Source organism: Lissotriton vulgaris, chromosome 1_1, assembly GCF_964263255.1.
Source record: "Lissotriton vulgaris chromosome 1_1, aLisVul1.2, whole genome shotgun sequence".
In the NCBI taxonomy this organism is placed as follows: domain Eukaryota; kingdom Metazoa; phylum Chordata; class Amphibia; order Caudata; family Salamandridae; genus Lissotriton; species Lissotriton vulgaris.
The window spans coordinates 233133388-233153040 of NC_141685.1; the positions used below are offsets into that span (position 1 = coordinate 233133388).

General features: G+C 39.4%; 13 non-coding genes across 13 annotated transcripts; all 13 read right to left on the reverse strand.

Annotated features, from left to right (window-relative positions):
- Positions 1–304: 304 nt before the first annotated feature.
- On the reverse strand, positions 305–377 carry TRNAA-AGC (transfer RNA alanine (anticodon AGC)). Its single transcript has one exon. It is a non-coding gene; the product is annotated as a tRNA-Ala (tRNA).
- Positions 378–941: 564 nt separating this feature from the next.
- TRNAK-CUU (transfer RNA lysine (anticodon CUU)) lies at positions 942–1014 on the reverse strand. Its single transcript has one exon. It is a non-coding gene; the product is annotated as a tRNA-Lys (tRNA).
- A 349-nt stretch (positions 1015–1363) lies between these two features.
- TRNAA-AGC (transfer RNA alanine (anticodon AGC)) lies at positions 1364–1436 on the reverse strand. Its single transcript has one exon. It is a non-coding gene; the product is annotated as a tRNA-Ala (tRNA).
- A 1627-nt stretch (positions 1437–3063) lies between these two features.
- Positions 3064–3136, reverse strand: TRNAK-CUU (transfer RNA lysine (anticodon CUU)). The gene has a single exon. It is a non-coding gene; the product is annotated as a tRNA-Lys (tRNA).
- Positions 3137–3485: 349 nt separating this feature from the next.
- On the reverse strand, positions 3486–3558 carry TRNAA-AGC (transfer RNA alanine (anticodon AGC)). The gene has a single exon. It is a non-coding gene; the product is annotated as a tRNA-Ala (tRNA).
- Positions 3559–4548: 990 nt separating this feature from the next.
- Positions 4549–4621, reverse strand: TRNAA-AGC (transfer RNA alanine (anticodon AGC)). The gene has a single exon. It is a non-coding gene; the product is annotated as a tRNA-Ala (tRNA).
- Positions 4622–5610: 989 nt separating this feature from the next.
- On the reverse strand, positions 5611–5683 carry TRNAA-AGC (transfer RNA alanine (anticodon AGC)). Its single transcript has one exon. It is a non-coding gene; the product is annotated as a tRNA-Ala (tRNA).
- Positions 5684–8344: 2661 nt separating this feature from the next.
- TRNAK-CUU (transfer RNA lysine (anticodon CUU)) lies at positions 8345–8417 on the reverse strand. Its single transcript has one exon. It is a non-coding gene; the product is annotated as a tRNA-Lys (tRNA).
- Positions 8418–8766: 349 nt separating this feature from the next.
- TRNAA-AGC (transfer RNA alanine (anticodon AGC)) lies at positions 8767–8839 on the reverse strand. Its single transcript has one exon. It is a non-coding gene; the product is annotated as a tRNA-Ala (tRNA).
- A 990-nt stretch (positions 8840–9829) lies between these two features.
- TRNAA-AGC (transfer RNA alanine (anticodon AGC)) lies at positions 9830–9902 on the reverse strand. The gene has a single exon. It is a non-coding gene; the product is annotated as a tRNA-Ala (tRNA).
- A 989-nt stretch (positions 9903–10891) lies between these two features.
- TRNAA-AGC (transfer RNA alanine (anticodon AGC)) lies at positions 10892–10964 on the reverse strand. The gene has a single exon. It is a non-coding gene; the product is annotated as a tRNA-Ala (tRNA).
- A 3085-nt stretch (positions 10965–14049) lies between these two features.
- Positions 14050–14122, reverse strand: TRNAA-AGC (transfer RNA alanine (anticodon AGC)). The gene has a single exon. It is a non-coding gene; the product is annotated as a tRNA-Ala (tRNA).
- Positions 14123–16552: 2430 nt separating this feature from the next.
- Positions 16553–16625, reverse strand: TRNAK-CUU (transfer RNA lysine (anticodon CUU)). The gene has a single exon. It is a non-coding gene; the product is annotated as a tRNA-Lys (tRNA).
- Positions 16626–19653: the final 3028 nt, after the last annotated feature.

A 19653-nucleotide genomic window follows, 5' to 3' on the forward strand; every position in this document is an offset into this window, starting at 1 on the left:
AATCAAATCCTGGATATTCCTCTACTCTTGTTTTGCAAGGAAAGCCAGATTTATACATCCTTCAGAGGACAGAGTGTCAAAAAAAAGAGAAAATGAAAATGGAAGTTGTGAGAACTTCATTTTGAGATTGCATAAGAATTCAAATTCCTCTCACATGCTAAAGAATACCTGAACCCTTTTGATTAAACCACTTTAGTTGTTATAATGAGACCATATTTGAAAGCCATCTGTGATTTTTCTGTTCTTACTCTGCAATGACCTTAGCAATGACAAGTTAAAAATAAAATGTATGCAAATTTTATAATGGAGAATGCGGGCATCGATCCCGCTACCTCTCGCATGCTAAGCGAGCGCTCTACCATTTGAGCTAATTCCCCTGTGTGTTTAATCTGCATAACATGAAAAAAGTAACCTTACTGCCTTCCACACTTTATTTGAAGTCCAATTGCCCATAACAGTGTTAAGTTCACTCCTAACTTATGCCTTACCTCCACTTATGGGATGTTTTACAGTTCAGGTTGGCCTGTTTACTACTCGAATATGAGTGATATTGCGGTGTGTTCATCTAGACTCATACCCTAGCTAATCTTGAAGTTAAATTTCCCACCAATGAGAAACCAAGGGAGATACCATTTTTGATAGTTATTGCATGTCTAATGCAAGAATATTCACCAGATTATGAGAGTCAATGCAATAATCCAGCAAAAATTACTCATTTTCGCCCAACGTGGGGCTCAAACCCACGACCCTGAGATTAAGAGTATCATGCTCTACTGACTGAGCTAGCCGGGCTCCCACTTCAAGATGGTATGCAGACTAATCATTTTTTATGAAGGAAATCCATTCATGGACAATTTTTGGGAGTTATTGCATGTCTAATGCAAGATTAATCTCCATATTATGAGAGTCAATGCAATATTCAGGCAAAAATTACTTGTTTTCGCCCAACGTGGGGCTCGAACCCACGACCCTGAGATTAAGAGTCTCATGCTCTACCGACTGAGCTAGCCGGGCTCCCTCCTTAAGACAGTATGCAGACCAATCCCTTTTTGTGAAGAAAATCAAATCCTGGATATTCCTCTACTCTTGTTTTGCAAGGAAAGCCAGATTTATACATCCTTCAGAGGACAGAGTGTCAAAAAAAAGAGAAAATGAAAATGGAAGTTGTGAGAACTTCATTTTGAGATTGCATAAGAATTCAAATTCCTCTCACATGCTAAAGAATACCTGAACCCTTTTGATTAAACCACTTTAGTTGTTATAATGAGACCATATTTGAAAGCCATCTGAGATTTTTCTGTTCTTACTCTGCAATGACCTTAGCAATGACAAGTTAAAAATAAAATGTATGCAAATTTTATAATGGAGAATGCGGGCATCGATCCCGCTACCTCTCGCATGCTAAGCGAGCGCTCTACCATTTGAGCTAATTCCCCTGTGTGTTTAATCTGCATAACATGAAAAAAGTAACCTTACTGCCTTTTCACACTTTATTTGAAGTCCAATTGCCCATAACAGTGTTAAGTTCACTCCTAACTTATGCCTTACCTCCACTTATGGGATGTTTTACAGTTCAGGTTGGCCTGTTTACTACTCGAATATGAGTGATATTGCGGTGTGTTCATCTAGACTCATACCCTAGCTAATCTTGAAGTTAAATTTCCCACCAATGAGAAACCAAGGGAGATACCATTTTTGATAGTTATTGCATGTCTAATGCAAGAATATTCACCAGATTATGAGAGTCAATGCAATAATCCAGCAAAAATGACTCATTTTCGCCCAACGTGGGGCTCAAACCCACAACCCTGAGATTAAGAGTATCATGCTCTACTGACTGAGCTAGCCGGGCTCCCACTTCAAGATGGTATGCAGACTAATCATTTTTTATGAAGGAAATCCATTCATGGACAATTTTTGGGAGTTATTGCATGTCTAATGCAAGATTAATCTCCATAATATGAGAGTCAATGCAATATTCAGGCAAAAATTACTTGTTTTCGCCCAACGTGGGGCTCGACCTCACGACCCTGAGATTAAGAGTCTCATGCTCTACCGACTGAGCTAGCCGTGCTCCCTCCTTAAGACAGTATGCAGACCAATCCCTTTTTGTGAAGAAAATCAAATCCTGGATATTCCTCTACTCTTGTTTTGCAAGGAAAGCCAGATTTATACATCCTTCAGAGGACATAGTGTCAAAAAAAATAAGAGAAAATGAAAACGGAAGTTGTGAGAACTTCATTTTGAGATTGCATAAGAATTCAAATTCCTCTCACATGCTAAAGAATACCTGAACCCTTTTGATTAAACCACTTTAGTTGTTATAATGAGACCATATTTGAAAGCCATCTGTGATTTTTCTGTTCTTACTCTGCAATGACCTTAGCAATGACAAGTTAAAAATAAAATGTATGCAAATTTTATAATGGAGAATGCGGGCATCGATCCCGCTACCTCTCGCATGCTAAGCGAGCACTCTACCATTTGAGCTAATTCCCCTGTGTGTTTAATCTGCATAACATGAAAAAAGTAACCTTACTGCCTTCCACACTTTATTTGAAGTCCAATTGCCCATAACAGTGTTAAGTTCACTCCTAACTTATGCCTTACCTCCACTTATGGGATGTTTTACAGTTCAGGTTGGCCTGTTTACTACTCGAATATGAGTGATATTGCGGTGTGTTCATCTAGACTCATACCCTAGCTAATCTTGAAGTTAAATTTCCCACCAATGAGAAACCAAGGGAGATACCATTTTTGATAGTTATTGCATGTCTAATGCAAGAATATTCACCAGATTATGAGAGTCAATGCAATAATCCAGCAAAAATTACTCATTTTCGCCCAACGTGGGGCTCAAACCCACGACCCTGAGATTAAGAGTATCATGCTCTACTGACTGAGCTAGCCGGGCTCCCACTTCAAGATGGTATGCAGACTAATCATTTTTTATGAAGGAAATCCATTCATGGACAATTTTTGGGAGTTATTGCATGTCTAATGCAAGATTAATCTCCATATTATGAGAGTCAATGCAATATTCAGGCAAAAATTACTTGTTTTCGCCCAACGTGGGGCTCGAACCCACGACCCTGAGATTAAGAGTCTCATGCTCTACCGACTGAGCTAGCCGGGCTCCCTCCTTAAGACAGTATGCAGACCAATCCCTTTTTGTGAAGAAAATCAAATCCTGGATATTCCTCTACTCTTGTTTTGCAAGGAAAGCCAGATTTATACATCCTTCAGAGGACAGAGTGTCAAAAAAAAGAGAAAATGAAAATGGAAGTTGTGAGAACTTCATTTTGAGATTGCATAAGAATTCAAATTCCTCTCACATGCTAAAGAATACCTGAACCCTTTTGATTAAACCACTTTAGTTGTTATACTGAGACCATATTTGAAAGCCATCTGAGATTTTTCTGTTCTTACTCTGCAATGACCTTAGCAATGACAAGTTAAAAATAAAATGTATGCAAATTTTATAATGGAGAATGCGGGCATCGATCCCGCTACCTCTCGCATGCTAAGCGAGCGCTCTACCATTTGAGCTAATTCCCCTGTGTGTTTAATCTGCATAACATGAAAAAAGTAACCTTACTGCCTTTTCACACTTTATTTGAAGTCCAATTGCCCATAACAGTGTTAAGTTCACTCCTAACTTATGCCTTACCTCCACTTATGGGATGTTTTACAGTTCAGGTTGGCCTGTTTACTACTCGAATATGAGTGATATTGCGGTGTGTTCATCTAGACTCATACCCTAGCTAATCTTGAAGTTAAATTTCCCACCAATGAGAAACCAAGGGAGATACCATTTTTGATAGTTATTGCATGTCTAATGCAAGAATATTCACCAGATTATGAGAGTCAATGCAATAATCCAGCAAAAATTACTCATTTTCGCCCAACGTGGGGCTCAAACCCACGACCCTGAGATTAAGAGTATCATGCTCTACGGACTGAGCTAGCCGGGCTCCCACTTCAAGATGGTATGCAGACTAATCATTTTTTATGAAGGAAATCCATTCATGGACAATTTTTGGGAGTTATTGCAGGTCTAATGCAAGATTAATCTCCATATTATGAGAGTCAATGCAATATTCAGGCAAAAATTACACGTTTTCGCCCAACGTGGGGCTCGAACCCACGACCCTGAGATTAAGAGTCTCATGCTCTACCGACTGAGCTAGCCGGGATCCCTCCTTAAGACAGTATGCAGACCAATCCCTTTTTGTGAAGAAAATCAAATCCTGGATATTCCTCTACTCTTGTTTTGCAAGGAAAGCCAGATTTATACATCCTTCAGAGGACAGAGTGTAAAAAAAAATAAGAGAAAATGATAACGGAAGTTGTGAGAACTTCATTTTGAGATTGCATAAGAATTCAAATTCCTCTCACATGCTAAAGAATACCTGAACCCTTTTGAATAAACCACTTTAGTTGTTATAATGAGACCATATTTGAAAGCCATCTGTGATTTTTCTGTTCTTACTCTGCAATGACCTTAGCAATGACAAGTTAAAAATAAAATGTATGCAAATTTTATAATGGGGAATGCGGGCATCGATCCCGCTACCTCTCGCATGCTAAGCGAGCGCTCTACCATTTGAGCTAATTCCCCTGTGTGTTTAATCCGCATAACATGAAAAAAGTAACCTTACTGCATTACACACTTTATTTGAAGTCCAATTGCCCATAACAGTGTTAAGTTCACTCCTAACTTATGCCTTACCTCCACTTATGGGATGTTTTACAGTTCAGGTTGGCCTGTTTACTACTCGAATATGAGTGATATTGCGGTGTGTTCATCTAGACTCATACCCTAGCTAATCTTGAAGTTAAATTTCCCACCAATGAGAAACCAAGGGAGATACCATTTTTGATAGTTATTGCATGTCTAATGCAAGAATATTCACCAGATTATGAGAGTCAATGCAATAATCCAGCAAAAATTACTCATTTTCGCCCAACGTGGGGCTCAAACCCACGACCCTGAGATTAAGAGTATCATGCTCTACGGACTGAGCTAGCCGGGCTCCCACTTCAAGATGGTATGCAGACTAATCATTTTTTATGAAGGAAATCCATTCATGGACAATTTTTGGGAGTTATTGCAGGTCTAAGGCAAGATTAATCTCCATATTATGAGAGTCAATGCAATATTCAGGCAAAAATTACACGTTTTCGCCCAACGTGGGGCTCGAACCCACGACCCTGAGATTAAGAGTCTCATGCTCTACCGACTGAGCTAGCCGGGATCCCTCCTTAAGACAGTATGCAGACCAATCCCTTTTTGTGAAGAAAATCAAATCCTGGATATTCCTCTACTCTTGTTTTGCAAGGAAAGCCAGATTTATACATCCTTCAGAGGACAGAGTGTAAAAAAAAATAAGAGAAAATGATAACGGAAGTTGTGAGAACTTCATTTTGAGATTGCATAGGAATTCAAATTCCTCTCACATGCTAAAGAATACCTGAACCCTTTTGAATAAACCACTTTAGTTGTTATAATGAGACCATATTTGAAAGCCATCTGTGATTTTTCTGTTCTTACTCTGCAATGACCTTAGCAATGACAAGTTAAAAATAAAATGTATGCAAATTTTATAATGGGGAATGCGGGCATCGATCCCGCTACCTCTCGCATGCTAAGCGAGCGCTCTACCATTTGAGCTAATTCCCCTGTGTGTTTAATCCGAATAACATGAAAAAAGTAACCTTACTGCATTACACACTTTATTTGAAGTCCAATTGCCCATAACAGTGTTAAGTTCACTCCTAACTTATGCCTTACCTCCACTTATGGGATGTTTTACAGTTCAGGTTGGCCTGTTTACTACTCGAATATGAGTGATATTGCGGTGTGTTCATCTAGACTCATACCGTAGCTAATCTTGAAGTTAAATTTCCCACCAATGAGAAACCAAGGGAGATACCATTTTTGATAGTTATTGCATGTCTAATGCAAGAATAATCACCAGATTATGAGAGTCCAGCAAAAATTACTAATTTTCGCCCAACGTGGGGCTCGAACCCCCGACCCTGAGATTAAGAGTCTCATGCTCTACCGACTGAGCTAGCCGGGCTCCCACTTCAAGATGGTATGCAGACTAATCATTTTTTATGAAGGAAATCCATTCCTGGACAATTTTTGGGAGTTATTGCATGTCTAATGCAAGATTAATCTCCATATTATGAGAGTCAATGCAATATTCAGGCAAAAATTACTCGTTTTCGCCCAACGTGGGGCTCAAACTCACGACCCTGAGATTAAGAGTCTCATGCTCTACCGACTGAGCTAGCCGGGCTCCCTCCTTAAGCCAGTATGCAGACCAATCCCTTTTTGTGAAGAAAATCAAATCCTGGATATTCCTCTACTCTTGTTTTGCAAGGAAAGCCAGATTTATACATCCTTCAGAGGACAGAGTGTCAAAAAAAATAAGAGAAAATGAAAGCGGAAGTTGTGAGAACTTCATTTTGAGATTGCATAAGAATTCAAATTCCTCTCACATGCTAAAGAATACCTGAACCCTTTTGATTAAACCACTTTAGTTGTTATAATGAGACCATATTTGAAAGCCATTTGTGATTTTTCTGTTCTTACTCTGCAATGACCTTGGCAATGACAAGTTAAAAATAAAATGTATGCAAATTTTATAACGGAGAATGCGGGCATCGATCCCGCTACCTTTCGCATGATAAGCGAGCGCTCTACCATTTGAGCTAATTCCCCTGTGTGTTTAATCTGCATAACATGAAAAAAGTAACCTTACTGCCTTCCACACTTTATTTGAAGTCCAATTGCCCATAACAGTGTTCAGTTCACTCCTAACTTATGCCTTACCTCCACTTATGGGATGTTTTACAGTTCAGGTTGGCCTGTTTACTACTCGAATATGAGTGATATTGTGGTGTGTTCATCAAGACTCATACCCTACCTAATCTTGAAGTTAAATTTCCCACCAATGAGAAACCAAGGGAGATACCATTTTTGATAGTTATTGCATGTCTAATGCAAGAATAATCACCAGATTATGAGAGTCCAGCAAAAATTACTCATATTCGCCCAACGTGGGTCTCGAACCCACGACCCTGAGATTAAGAGTCTCATGCTCTACTGACTGAGCTAGCCGGGCTCCCACTTCAAGATGGTATGCAGACTAATCATTTTTTATGAAGGAAATCCATTCATGGACAATTTTTGGGAGTTATTGCATGTCTAATGCAAGATTAATCTCCATATTATGAGAGTCAATGCAATATTCAGGCAAAAATTACACGTTTTCACCCAACGTGGGGCTCGAACCCACGACCCTGAGATTAAGAGTCTCATGCTCTACCGACTGAGCTAGCCGGGCTCCCTCCTTAAGACAGTATGCAGACCAATCCCTTTTTGTGAAGAAAATCAAATCCTGGATATTCCTCTACTCTTGTTTTGCAAGGAAAGCCAGATTTATACATCCTTCAGAGGACAGAGTGTCAAAAAAAAGAGAAAATGAAAATGGAAGTTGTGAGAACTTCATTTTGAGATTGCATAAGAATTCAAATTCCTCTCACATGCTAAAGAATACCTGAACCCTTTTGATTAAACCACTTTAGTTGTTATAATGAGACCATATTTGAAAGCCATCTGTGATTTTTCTGTTCTTACTCTGCAATGACCTTAGCAATGACAAGTTAAAAATAAAATGTATGCAAATTTTATAATGGAGAATGCGGGCATCGATCCCGCTACCTCTCGCATGCTAAGCGAGCGCTCTACCATATGAGCTAATTCCCCTGTGTGTTTAATCTGCATAACATGAAAAAAGTAACCTTACTGCCTTCCACACTTTATTTGAAGTCCAATTGCCCATAACAGTGTTAAGTTCACTTCTAATTTATGCCTTACCTCCACTTATGGGATGTTTTACAGTTCAGGTTGGCCTGTTTACTACTCGAATATGAGTGATATTGCGGTGTGTTCATCTAGACTCATACCCTAGCTAATCTTGAAGTTAAATTTCCCACCAATGAGAAACCAAGGGAGATACCATTTTTGATAGTTATTGCATGTCTAATGCAAGAATATTCACCAGATTATGAGAGTCAATGCAATAATCCAGCAAAAATTACTCATTTTCGCCCAACGTGGGGCTCAAACCCCCGACCCTGAGATTAAGAGTATCATGCTCTACTGACTGAGCTAGCCGGGCTCCCACTTCAAGATGGTATGCAGACTAATCATTTTTTATGAAGGAAATCCATTCATGGACAATTTTTGGGAGTTATTGCATGTCTAATGCAAGATTAATCTCCATATTATGAGAGTCAATGCAATATTCAGGCAAAAATTACTTGTTTTCGCCCAACGTGGGGCTCGAACCCACGACCCTGAGATTAAGAGTCTCATGCTCTACCGACTGAGCTAGCCGGGCTCCCTCCTTAAGACAGTATGCAGACCAATCCCTTTTTGTGAAGAAAATCAAATCCTGGATATTCCTCTACTCTTGTTTTGCAAGGAAAGCCAGATTTATACATCCTTCAGAGGACAGAGTGTCAAAAAAAAGAGAAAATGAAAATGGAAGTTGTGAGAACTTCATTTTGAGATTGCATAAGAATTCAAATTCCTCTCACATGCTAAAGAATACCTGAACCCTTTTGATTAAACCACTTTAGTTGTTATACTGAGACCATATTTGAAAGCCATCTGAGATTTTTCTGTTCTTACTCTGCAATGACCTTAGCAATGACAAGTTAAAAATAAAATGTATGCAAATTTTATAATGGAGAATGCGGGCATCGATCCCGCTACCTCTCGCATGCTAAGCGAGCGCTCTACCATTTGAGCTAATTCCCCTGTGTGTTTAATCTGCATAACATGAAAAAAGTAACCTTACTGCCTTTTCACACTTTATTTGAAGTCCAATTGCCCATAACAGTGTTAAGTTCACTCCTAACTTATGCCTTACCTCCACTTATGGGATGTTTTACAGTTCAGGTTGGCCTGTTTACTACTCGAATATGAGTGATATTGCGGTGTGTTCATCTAGACTCATACCCTAGCTAATCTTGAAGTTAAATTTCCCACCAATGAGAAACCAAGGGAGATACCATTTTTGATAGTTATTGCATGTCTAATGCAAGAATATTCACCAGATTATGAGAGTCAATGCAATAATCCAGCAAAAATTACTCATTTTCGCCCAACGTGGGGCTCAAACCCACGACCCTGAGATTAAGAGTATCATGCTCTACGGACTGAGCTAGCCGGGCTCCCACTTCAAGATGGTATGCAGACTAATCATTTTTTATGAAGGAAATCCATTCATGGACAATTTTTGGGAGTTATTGCAGGTCTAATGCAAGATTAATCTCCATATTATGAGAGTCAATGCAATATTCAGGCAAAAATTACACGTTTTCGCCCAACGTGGGGCTCGAACCCACGACCCTGAGATTAAGAGTCTCATGCTCTACCGACTGAGCTAGCCGGGATCCCTCCTTAAGACAGTATGCAGACCAATCCCTTTTTGTGAAGAAAATCAAATCCTGGATATTCCTCTACTCTTGTTTTGCAAGGAAAGCCAGATTTATACATCCTTCAGAGGACAGAGTGTAAAAAAAAATAAGAGAAAATGATAACGGAAGTTGTGAGAACTTCATTTTGAGATTGCATAAGAATTCAAATTCCTCTCACATGCTAAAGAATACCTGAACCCTTTTGAATAAACCACTTTAGTTGTTATAATGAGACCATATTTGAAAGCCATCTGTGATTTTTCTGTTCTTACTCTGCAATGACCTTAGCAATGACAAGTTAAAAATAAAATGTATGCAAATTTTATAATGGGGAATGCGGGCATCGATCCCGCTACCTCTCGCATGCTAAGCGAGCGCTCTACCATTTGAGCTAATTCCCCTGTGTGTTTAATCCGCATAACATGAAAAAAGTAACCTTACTGCATTACACACTTTATTTGAAGTCCAATTGCCCATAACAGTGTTAAGTTCACTCCTAACTTATGCCTTACCTCCACTTATGGGATGTTTTACAGTTCAGGTTGGCCTGTTTACTACTCGAATATGAGTGATATTGCGGTGTGTTCATCTAGACTCATACCCTAGCTAATCTTGAAGTTAAATTTCCCACCAATGAGAAACCAAGGGAGATACCATTTTTGATAGTTATTGCATGTCTAATGCAAGAATATTCACCAGATTATGAGAGTCAATGCAATAATCCAGCAAAAATTACTCATTTTCGCCCAACGTGGGGCTCAAACCCACGACCCTGAGATTAAGAGTATCATGCTCTACGGACTGAGCTAGCCGGGCTCCCACTTCAAGATGGTATGCAGACTAATCATTTTTTATGAAGGAAATCCATTCATGGACAATTTTTGGGAGTTATTGCAGGTCTAATGCAAGATTAATCTCCATATTATGAGAGTCAATGCAATATTCAGGCAAAAATTACACGTTTTCGCCCAACGTGGGGCTCGAACCCACGACCCTGAGATTAAGAGTCTCATGCTCTACCGACTGAGCTAGCCGGGATCCCTCCTTAAGACAGTATGCAGACCAATCCCTTTTTGTGAAGAAAATCAAATCCTGGATATTCCTCTACTCTTGTTTTGCAAGGAAAGCCAGATTTATACATCCTTCAGAGGACAGAGTGTAAAAAAAAATAAGAGAAAATGATAACGGAAGTTGTGAGAACTTCATTTTGAGATTGCATAGGAATTCAAATTCCTCTCACATGCTAAAGAATACCTGAACCCTTTTGAATAAACCACTTTAGTTGTTATAATGAGACCATATTTGAAAGCCATCTGTGATTTTTCTGTTCTTACTCTGCAATGACCTTAGCAATGACAAGTTAAAAATAAAATGTATGCAAATTTTATAATGGGGAATGCGGGCATCGATCCCGCTACCTCTCGCATGCTAAGCGAGCGCTCTACCATTTGAGCTAATTCCCCTGTGTGTTTAATCCGCATAACATGAAAAAAGTAACCTTACTGCATTACACACTTTATTTGAAGTCCAATTGCCCATAACAGTGTTAAGTTCACTCCTAACTTATGCCTTACCTCCACTTATGGGATGTTTTACAGTTCAGGTTGGCCTGTTTACTACTCGAATATGAGTGATATTGCGGTGTGTTCATCTAGACTCATACCGTAGCTAATCTTGAAGTTAAATTTCCCACCAATGAGAAACCAAGGGAGATACCATTTTTGATAGTTATTGCATGTCTAATGCAAGAATAATCACCAGATTATGAGAGTCCAGCAAAAATTACTAATTTTCGCCCAACGTGGGGCTCGAACCCCCGACCCTGAGATTAAGAGTCTCATGCTCTACCGACTGAGCTAGCCGGGCTCCCACTTCAAGATGGTATGCAGACTAATCATTTTTTATGAAGGAAATCCATTCCTGGACAATTTTTGGGAATTATTGCATGTCTAATGCAAGATTAATCTCCATATTATGAGAGTCAATGCAATATTCAGGCAAAAATTACTCGTTTTCGCCCAACGTGGGGCTCAAACTCACGACCCTGAGATTAAGAGTCTCATGCTCTACCGACTGAGCTAGCCGGGCTCCCTCCTTAAGCCAGTATGCAGACCAATCCCTTTTTGTGAAGAAAATCAAATCCTGGATATTCCTCTACTCTTGTTTTGCAAGGAAAGCCAGATTTATACATCCTTCAGAGGACAGAGTGTCAAAAAAAATAAGAGAAAATGAAAGCGGAAGTTGTGAGAACTTCATTTTGAGATTGCATAAGAATTCAAATTCCTCTCACATGCTAAAGAATACCTGAACCCTTTTGATTAAACCACTTTAGTTGTTATAATGAGACCATATTTGAAAGCCATTTGTGATTTTTCTGTTCTTACTCTGCAATGACCTTGGCAATGACAAGTTAAAAATAAAATGTATGCAAATTTTATAACGGAGAATGCGGGCATCGATCCCGCTACCTTTCGCATGCTAAGCGAGCGCTCTACCATTTGAGCTAATTCCCCTGTGTGTTTAATCTGCATAACATGAAAAAAGTAACCTTACTGCCTTCCACACTTTATTTGAAGTCCAATTGCCCATAACAGTGTTCAGTTCACTCCTAACTTATGCCTTACCTCCACTTATGGGATGTTTTACAGTTCAGGTTGGCCTGTTTACTACTCGAATATGAGTGATATTGTGGTGTGTTCATCAAGACTCATACCCTACCTAATCTTGAAGTTAAATTTCCCACCAATGAGAAACCAAGGGAGATACCATTTTTGATAGTTATTGCATGTCTAATGCAAGAATAATCACCAGATTATGAGAGTCCAGCAAAAATTACTCATATTCGCCCAACGTGGGTCTCGAACCCACGACCCTGAGATTAAGAGTCTCATGCTCTACTGACTGAGCTAGCCGGGCTCCCACTTCAAGATGGTATGCAGACTAATCATTTTTTATGAAGGAAATCCATTCATGGACAATTTTTGGGAGTTATTGCATGTCTAATGCAAGATTAATCTCCATATTATGAGAGTCAATGCAATATTCAGGCAAAAATTACACGTTTTCACCCAACGTGGGGCTCGAACCCACGACCCTGAGATTAAGAGTCTCATGCTCTACCGACTGAGCTAGCCGGGCTCCCTCCTTAAGACAGTATGCAGACCAATCCCTTTTTGTGAAGAAAATCAAATCCTGGATATTCCTCTACTCTTGTTTTGCAAGGAAAGCCAGATTTATACATCCTTCAGAGGACAGAGTGTCAAAAAAAAGAGAAAATGAAAAATGGAAGTTGTGAGAACTTCATTTTGAGATTGCATAAGAATTCAAATTCCTCTCACATGCTAAAGAATACCTGAACCCTTTTGATTAAACCACTTTAGTTGTTATAATGAGACCATATTTGAAAGCCATCTGTGATTTTTCTGTTCTTACTCTGCAATGACCTTAGCAATGACAAGTTAAAAATAAAATGTATGCAAATGTTATAATGGAGAATGCGGGCATCGATCCCGCTACCTCTCGCATGCTAAGCGAGCGCTCTACCATATGAGCTAATTCCCCTGTGTGTTTAATCTGCATAACATGAAAAAAGTAACCTTACTGCCTTCCACACTTTATTTGAAGTCCAATTGCCCATAACAGTGTTAAGTTCACTTCTAATTTATGCCTTACCTCCACTTATGGGATGTTTTACAGTTCAGGTTGGCCTGTTTACTACTCGAATATGAGTGATATTGCGGTGTGTTCATCTAGACTCATACCCTAGCTAATCTTGAAGTTAAATTTCCCACCAATGAGAAACCAAGGGAGATACCATTTTTGATAGTTATTGCATGTCTAATGCAAGAATATTCACCAGATTATGAGAGTCAATGCAATAATCCAGCAAAAATTACTCATTTTCGCCCAACGTGGGGCTCAAACCCCCGACCCTGAGATTAAGAGTATCATGCTCTACTGACTGAGCTAGCCGGGCTCCCACTTCAAGATGGTATGCAGACTAATCATTTTTTATGAAGGAAATCCATTCATGGACAATTTTTGGGAGTTATTGCATGTCTAATGCAAGATTAATCTCCATATTATGAGAGTCAATGCAATATTCAGGCAAAAATTACACGTTTTCGCCCAACGTGGGGCTTGAACCCACGACCCTGAGATTAAGAGTCTCATGCTCTACCGACTGAGCTAGCCGGGCTCCCTCCTTAAGACAGTATGCAGACCAATCCCTTTTTGTGAAGAAAATCAAATCCTGGATATTCCTCTACTCTTGTTTTGCAAGGAAAGCCAGATTTATACATCCTTCAGAGGACAGAGTGTCAAAAAAAAAGAGAAAATGAAAATGGAAGTTGTGAGAACTTCATTTTGAGATTGCATAAGAATTCAAATTCGTCTCACATGCTAAAGAATACCTGAACCCTTTTGATTAAACCACTTTAGTTGTTATAATGAGACCATATTTGAAAGCCATCTGAGATTTTTCTGTTCTTACTCTGCAATGACCTTAGCAATGACAAGTTAAAAATAAAATGTATGCAAATTTTATAATGGAGAATGCGGGCATCGATCCCGCTACCTCTCGCATGCTAAGCGAGCGCTCTACCATTTGAGCTAATTCCCCTGTGTGTTTAATCTGCATAACATGAAAAAAGTAACCTTAATGCCTTTTCACACTTTATTTGAAGTCCAATTGCCCATAACAGTGTTAAGTTCACTCCTAACTTATGCCTTACCTCCACTTATGGGATGTTTTACAGTTCAGGTTGGCCTGTTTACTACTCGAATATGAGTGATATTGCGGTGTGTTCATCTAGACTCATACCGTAGCTAATCTTGAAGTTAAATTTCCCACCAATGAGAAACCAAGGGAGATACCATTTTTGATAGTTATTGCATGTCTAATGCAAGAATAATCACCAGATTATGAGAGTCCAGCAAAAATTACTAATTTTCGCCCAACGTGGGGCTCGAACTCCCGACCCTGAGATTAAGAGTCTCATGCTCTACCGACTGAGCTAGCCGGGCTCCCACTTCAAGATGGTATGCAGACTAATCATTTTTTATGAAGGAAATCCATTCCTGGACAATTTTGGGGAGTTATTGCATGTCTAATGCAAGATTAATCTCCATATTATGAGAGTCAATGCAATATTCAGGCAAAAATTACTCGTTTTCGCCCAACGTGGGGCTCAAACCCACGACCCTGAGATTAAGAGTCTCATGCTCTACCGACTGAGCTAGCCGGGCTCCCTCCTTAAGACAGTATGCAGACCAATCCCTTTTTGTGAAGAAAATCAAATCCTGGATATTCCTCTACTCTTGTTTTGCAAGGAAAGCCAGATTTATACATCCTTCAGAGGACAGAGTGTCAAAAAAAATAAGAGAAAATGAAAGCGGAAGTTGTGAGAACTTCATTTTGAGATTGCATAAGAATTCAAATTCCTCTCACATGCTAAAGAATACCTGAACCCTTTTGATTAAACCACTTTAGTTGTTATAATGAGACCATATTTGAAAGCCATTTGTGATTTTTCTGTTCTTACTCTGCAAAGACCTTGGCAATGACAAGTTAAAAATAAAATGTTTGCAAATTTTATAACAGAGAATGCGGGCATCGATCCCGCTACCTTTCGCATGCTAAGCGAGCGCTCTACCATTTGAGCTAATTCCCCTGTGTGTTTAATCTGCATAACATGAAAAAAGTAACCTTACTGCCTTCCACACTTTATTTGAAGTCCAATTGCCCATAACAGTGTTCAGTTCACTCCTAACTTATGCCTTACCTCCACTTATGGGATGTTTTACAGTTCAGGTTGGCCTGTTTACTACTCGAATATGAGTGATATTGTGGTGTGTTCATCAAGACTCATACCCTACCTAATCTTGAAGTTAAATTTCCCACCAATGAGAAACCAAGGGAGATACCATTTTTGATAGTTATTGCATGTCTAATGCAAGAATAATCACCAGATTATGAGAGTCCAGCAAAAATTACTCATATTCGCCCAACGTGGGTCTCGAACCCACGACCCTGAGATTAAGAGTCTCATGGTCTACCGACTGAGCTAGCCGGGCTCCCTCCTTAAGACAGTATGCAGACCAATCCCTTTTTGTGAAGAAAATCAAATCCTGGATATTCCTCTACTCTTGTTTTGCAAGGAAAGCCAGATTTATACATCCTTCAGAGGACAGAGTGTCAAAAAAATAAGAGAAAATGAAAATGGAAGTTGTGAGAACTTCATTTTGAGATTGCATAAGAATTCAAATTCCTCTCACATGCTAAAGAATACCTGAACCCTTTTGATTAAACCACTTTAGTTGTTATAATGAGACCATATTTGAAAGCCATCTGTGATTTTTCTGTTCTTACTCTGCAATGACCTTGGCAATGACAAGTTAAAAATAAAATATATGTAAATTTTATAATGGAGAATGCGGGCATCGATCCCGCTACCTCTTGCATGCTAAGCGAGCGCTCTACCATTTGTGCTAATTCCCCTGTGTGTTTAATCTGCATAACATGAAAAAAGTAACCTCACTGCCTTCCACACTTTATTTGAAGTCCAATTGCCCATAACAGTGTCCAGTTCACTCCTAACTTATGCCTTACCTCCACTTATGGGATGTTTTACAGTTCAGGTTGGCCTGTTTACTACTCGAATATGAGTGATATTGTGGTGTGTTCATCTAGACTCATACCCTACCTAATCTTGAAGTTAAATTTCCCACCAATGAGAAACCAAGGGAGATACCATTTTTGATAGTTATTGCATGTCTAATGCAAGAATAATCACCAGATTATGAGAGTCCAGCAAAAATTACTCATATTCGCCTAATGTGGGGCTCAAACCCACGACCCTGAGATTAAGAGTCTCATGGTCTACCGACTGAGCTAGCCGGGCTCCCACTTCAAGATTGTATGCAGACTAATCATTTTTTATGAAGGAAATCCATTCCTGGACAATTTTTGTGAGTTATTGCAGGTCTAATGCAAGATTAATCTCCATATTATGAGAGTCAATGAAATATTCAGGCAAAAATTACTCGTTTTCGCCCAACGTGGGGCTCGAACCCACGACCCTGAGATTAAGAGTCTCATGCTCTACCGACTGAGCTAGCCGGGCTCCCTCCTTAAGACAGTATGCAGACCAATCCCTTTTTGTGAAGAAAATCAAATCCTGGATATTCCTCTACTCTTGTTTTGCAAGGAAAGCCAGATTTATACATCCTTCAGAGGACAGAGTGTCAAAAAAAATAAGAGAAAATGAAAACGGAAGTTGTGAGAACTTCATTTTGAGATTGCATAAGAATTCAAATTCCTCTCACATGCTAAAGAATACCTGAACCTTTTTGATTAAACCACTTTAGTTGTTATAATGAGACCATATTTGAAAGCCATTTGTGATTTTTCTGTTCTTACTCTGCAATGACCTTGGCAATGACAAGTTAAAAATAAAATGTATGCAAATTTTATAACGGAGAATGCAGGCATCGATCCCGCTACCTTTCGCATGCTAAGCGAGCGCTCTACCATTTGAGCTAATTCCCCTGTGTGTTTAATCTGCATAACATGAAAAAAGTAACCTTACTGCCTTCCACACTTTATTTGAAGTCCAATTGCCCATAACAGTGTTCAGTTCACTCCTAACTTATGCCTTACCTCCACTTATGGGATGTTTTACAGTTCAGGTTGGCCTGTTTACTACTCGAATATGAGTGATATTGTGGTGTGTTCATCTAGACTCATACCCTACCTAATCTTGAAGTTAAATTTCCCACCAATGAGAAACCAAGGGAGATACCATTTTTGATAGTTATTGCATGTCTAATGCAAGAATAATCACCAGATTATGAGAGTCCAGCAAAAATTACTCATATTCGCCCAACGTGGGGCTCGAACCCACGACCCTGAGATTAAGAGTCTTATGGTCACCGACTGAGCTAGCCGGGCTCCCACTTCAAGATGGTATGCAGACTAATCATTTTTTATGAAGGAAATCCATTCCTGGACAATTTTTGGGAGTTATTGCAGGTCTAATGCAAGATTAATCTCCATATTATGAGAGTCAATGAAATATTCAGGCAAAAATTACTCGTTTTCGCCCAACGTGGGGCTCGAACCCACGACCCTGAGATTAAGAGTTTCATGCTCTACTGACTGAGCTAGCCGGGCTCCTTCCTTAAGACAGTATGCAGACCAATCCCTTTTTGTGAAGAAAATCAAATCCTGGATATTCCTCTACTCTTGTTTTGCAAGGAAAGCCAGATTTATACATCCTTCAGAGGACAGAGTGTCAAAAAAAATAAGAGAAAATGTAAACGGAAGTTGTGAGAACTTCATTTTGAGATTGCATAAGAATTCAAATTCCTCTCACATGCTAAAGAATACCTGAACCCTTTTGATTAAACCACTTTAGTTGTTATAATGAGACCATATTTGAAAGCCATCTGTGATTTTTCTGTTCTTACTCTGCAATGACCTTGGCAATGACAAGTTAAAAATAAAATATATGTAAATTTTATAATGGACAATGTGGGCATCGATCCCGCTACCTCTCGCATGCTAATCGACCGCTCCACCATCTGAGCTAATTCCCCTGTGTGTTTAATCTGCATAACATGGAAAAAGTAACCTCACTGCCTTCCACACTTTATTTGAAGTCCAATTGCCCATAACAGTGTTCAGTTCACTCCTAACTTATGCCTTACCTCCACTTATGGGATGTTTTACAGTTCAGGTTGGCCTGTTTACTACTCGAATATGAGTGATATTGTGGTGTGTTCATCTAGACTCATACCCTACCTAATCTTGAAGTTAAATTTCCCACCAATGAGAAACCAAGGGAGATACCATTTTTGATAGTTATTGCATGTCTCATGCAAGAATAATCACCAGATTATGAGAGTCCAGCAAAATTAACTCATATTCGCCCAACGTGGGGCTCGAACCCACGACCCTGAGATTAGAGTCTCATGGTCTACCGACTGAGCTAGCCGGGCTCCCACTTCAAGATGGTATGCAGACTAATCATTTTTTATGAAGGAAATCCATTCCTGGACAATTTTTGGGAGTTATTGCAGGTCTAATGCAAGATTAATCTCCATATTATGAGAGTCAATGCAATATTCAGGCAAAAATTACTCGTTTTCGTCCAACGTGGGGCTCGAACCCACGACCCTGAGATTAAGAGTCTCATGCTCTACCGACTGAGCTAGCCGGGCTCCCTCCTTAACACAGTATGCAGACCAATCCCTTTTTGTGAAGACAATCAAATCCTGGATATTCCTCTACTCTTGTTTTGCAAGGAAAGCCAGATTTATACATCCTTCAGAGGACAGAGTGTCAAAAAAATAAGAGAAAATGAAAAATGGAAGTTGTGAGAACTTCATTTTGAGATTGCATAAGAATTCAAATTCCTCTCACATGCTAAAGAATGCCTGAATCCTTTTGATTAAACCACTTTAGTTGTTATAATGAGACCATATTTGAAAGCCATCTGTGATTTTTCTGTTCTTACTCTGCAATGACCTTGGCAATGACAAGTAAATGTATGCAAATTTTATAATGGAGAATGCAGGCATCCATCCCGCTACCTCTCGCATGCTAAGCGAGCGCTTTACCATTTGAGCTAATTCCCCTGTGTGTTTAATCTGCATAACATGAAAAAAGTAACCCTACTGCCTTCCACACTTTATTTGAAGTCCAATTGCCCATAACAGTGTTAAGTTCACTCCTAACTTATGCCTTACCTCCACTTATGGGATGTTTTACAGTTCAGGTTGGCCTGTTTACTACTCGAATATGAGTGATATTGCGGTGTGTTCATCTAGACTCATACCCTAGCTAATCTTGAAGTTAAATTTCCCACCAATGAGAAACCAAGGGAGATACCATTTCTGATAGTTATTGCATGTCTAATGCAAGAATATTCACCAGAATATGAGAGTCAATGCAATAATCCAGCAAAAATTACTCATTTTCGCCCAACGTGGGGCTCGAACCCACGACCCTGAGATTAAGAGTCTCATGCTCTACCGACTGAGCTAGCCGGACTCCCACTCCAAGATGGTATGCAGACTAATCATTTTTTATGAAGGAAATCCATTCCTGGACAATTTTTGGGAGTTATTGCATGTCTAATGCAAGATTAA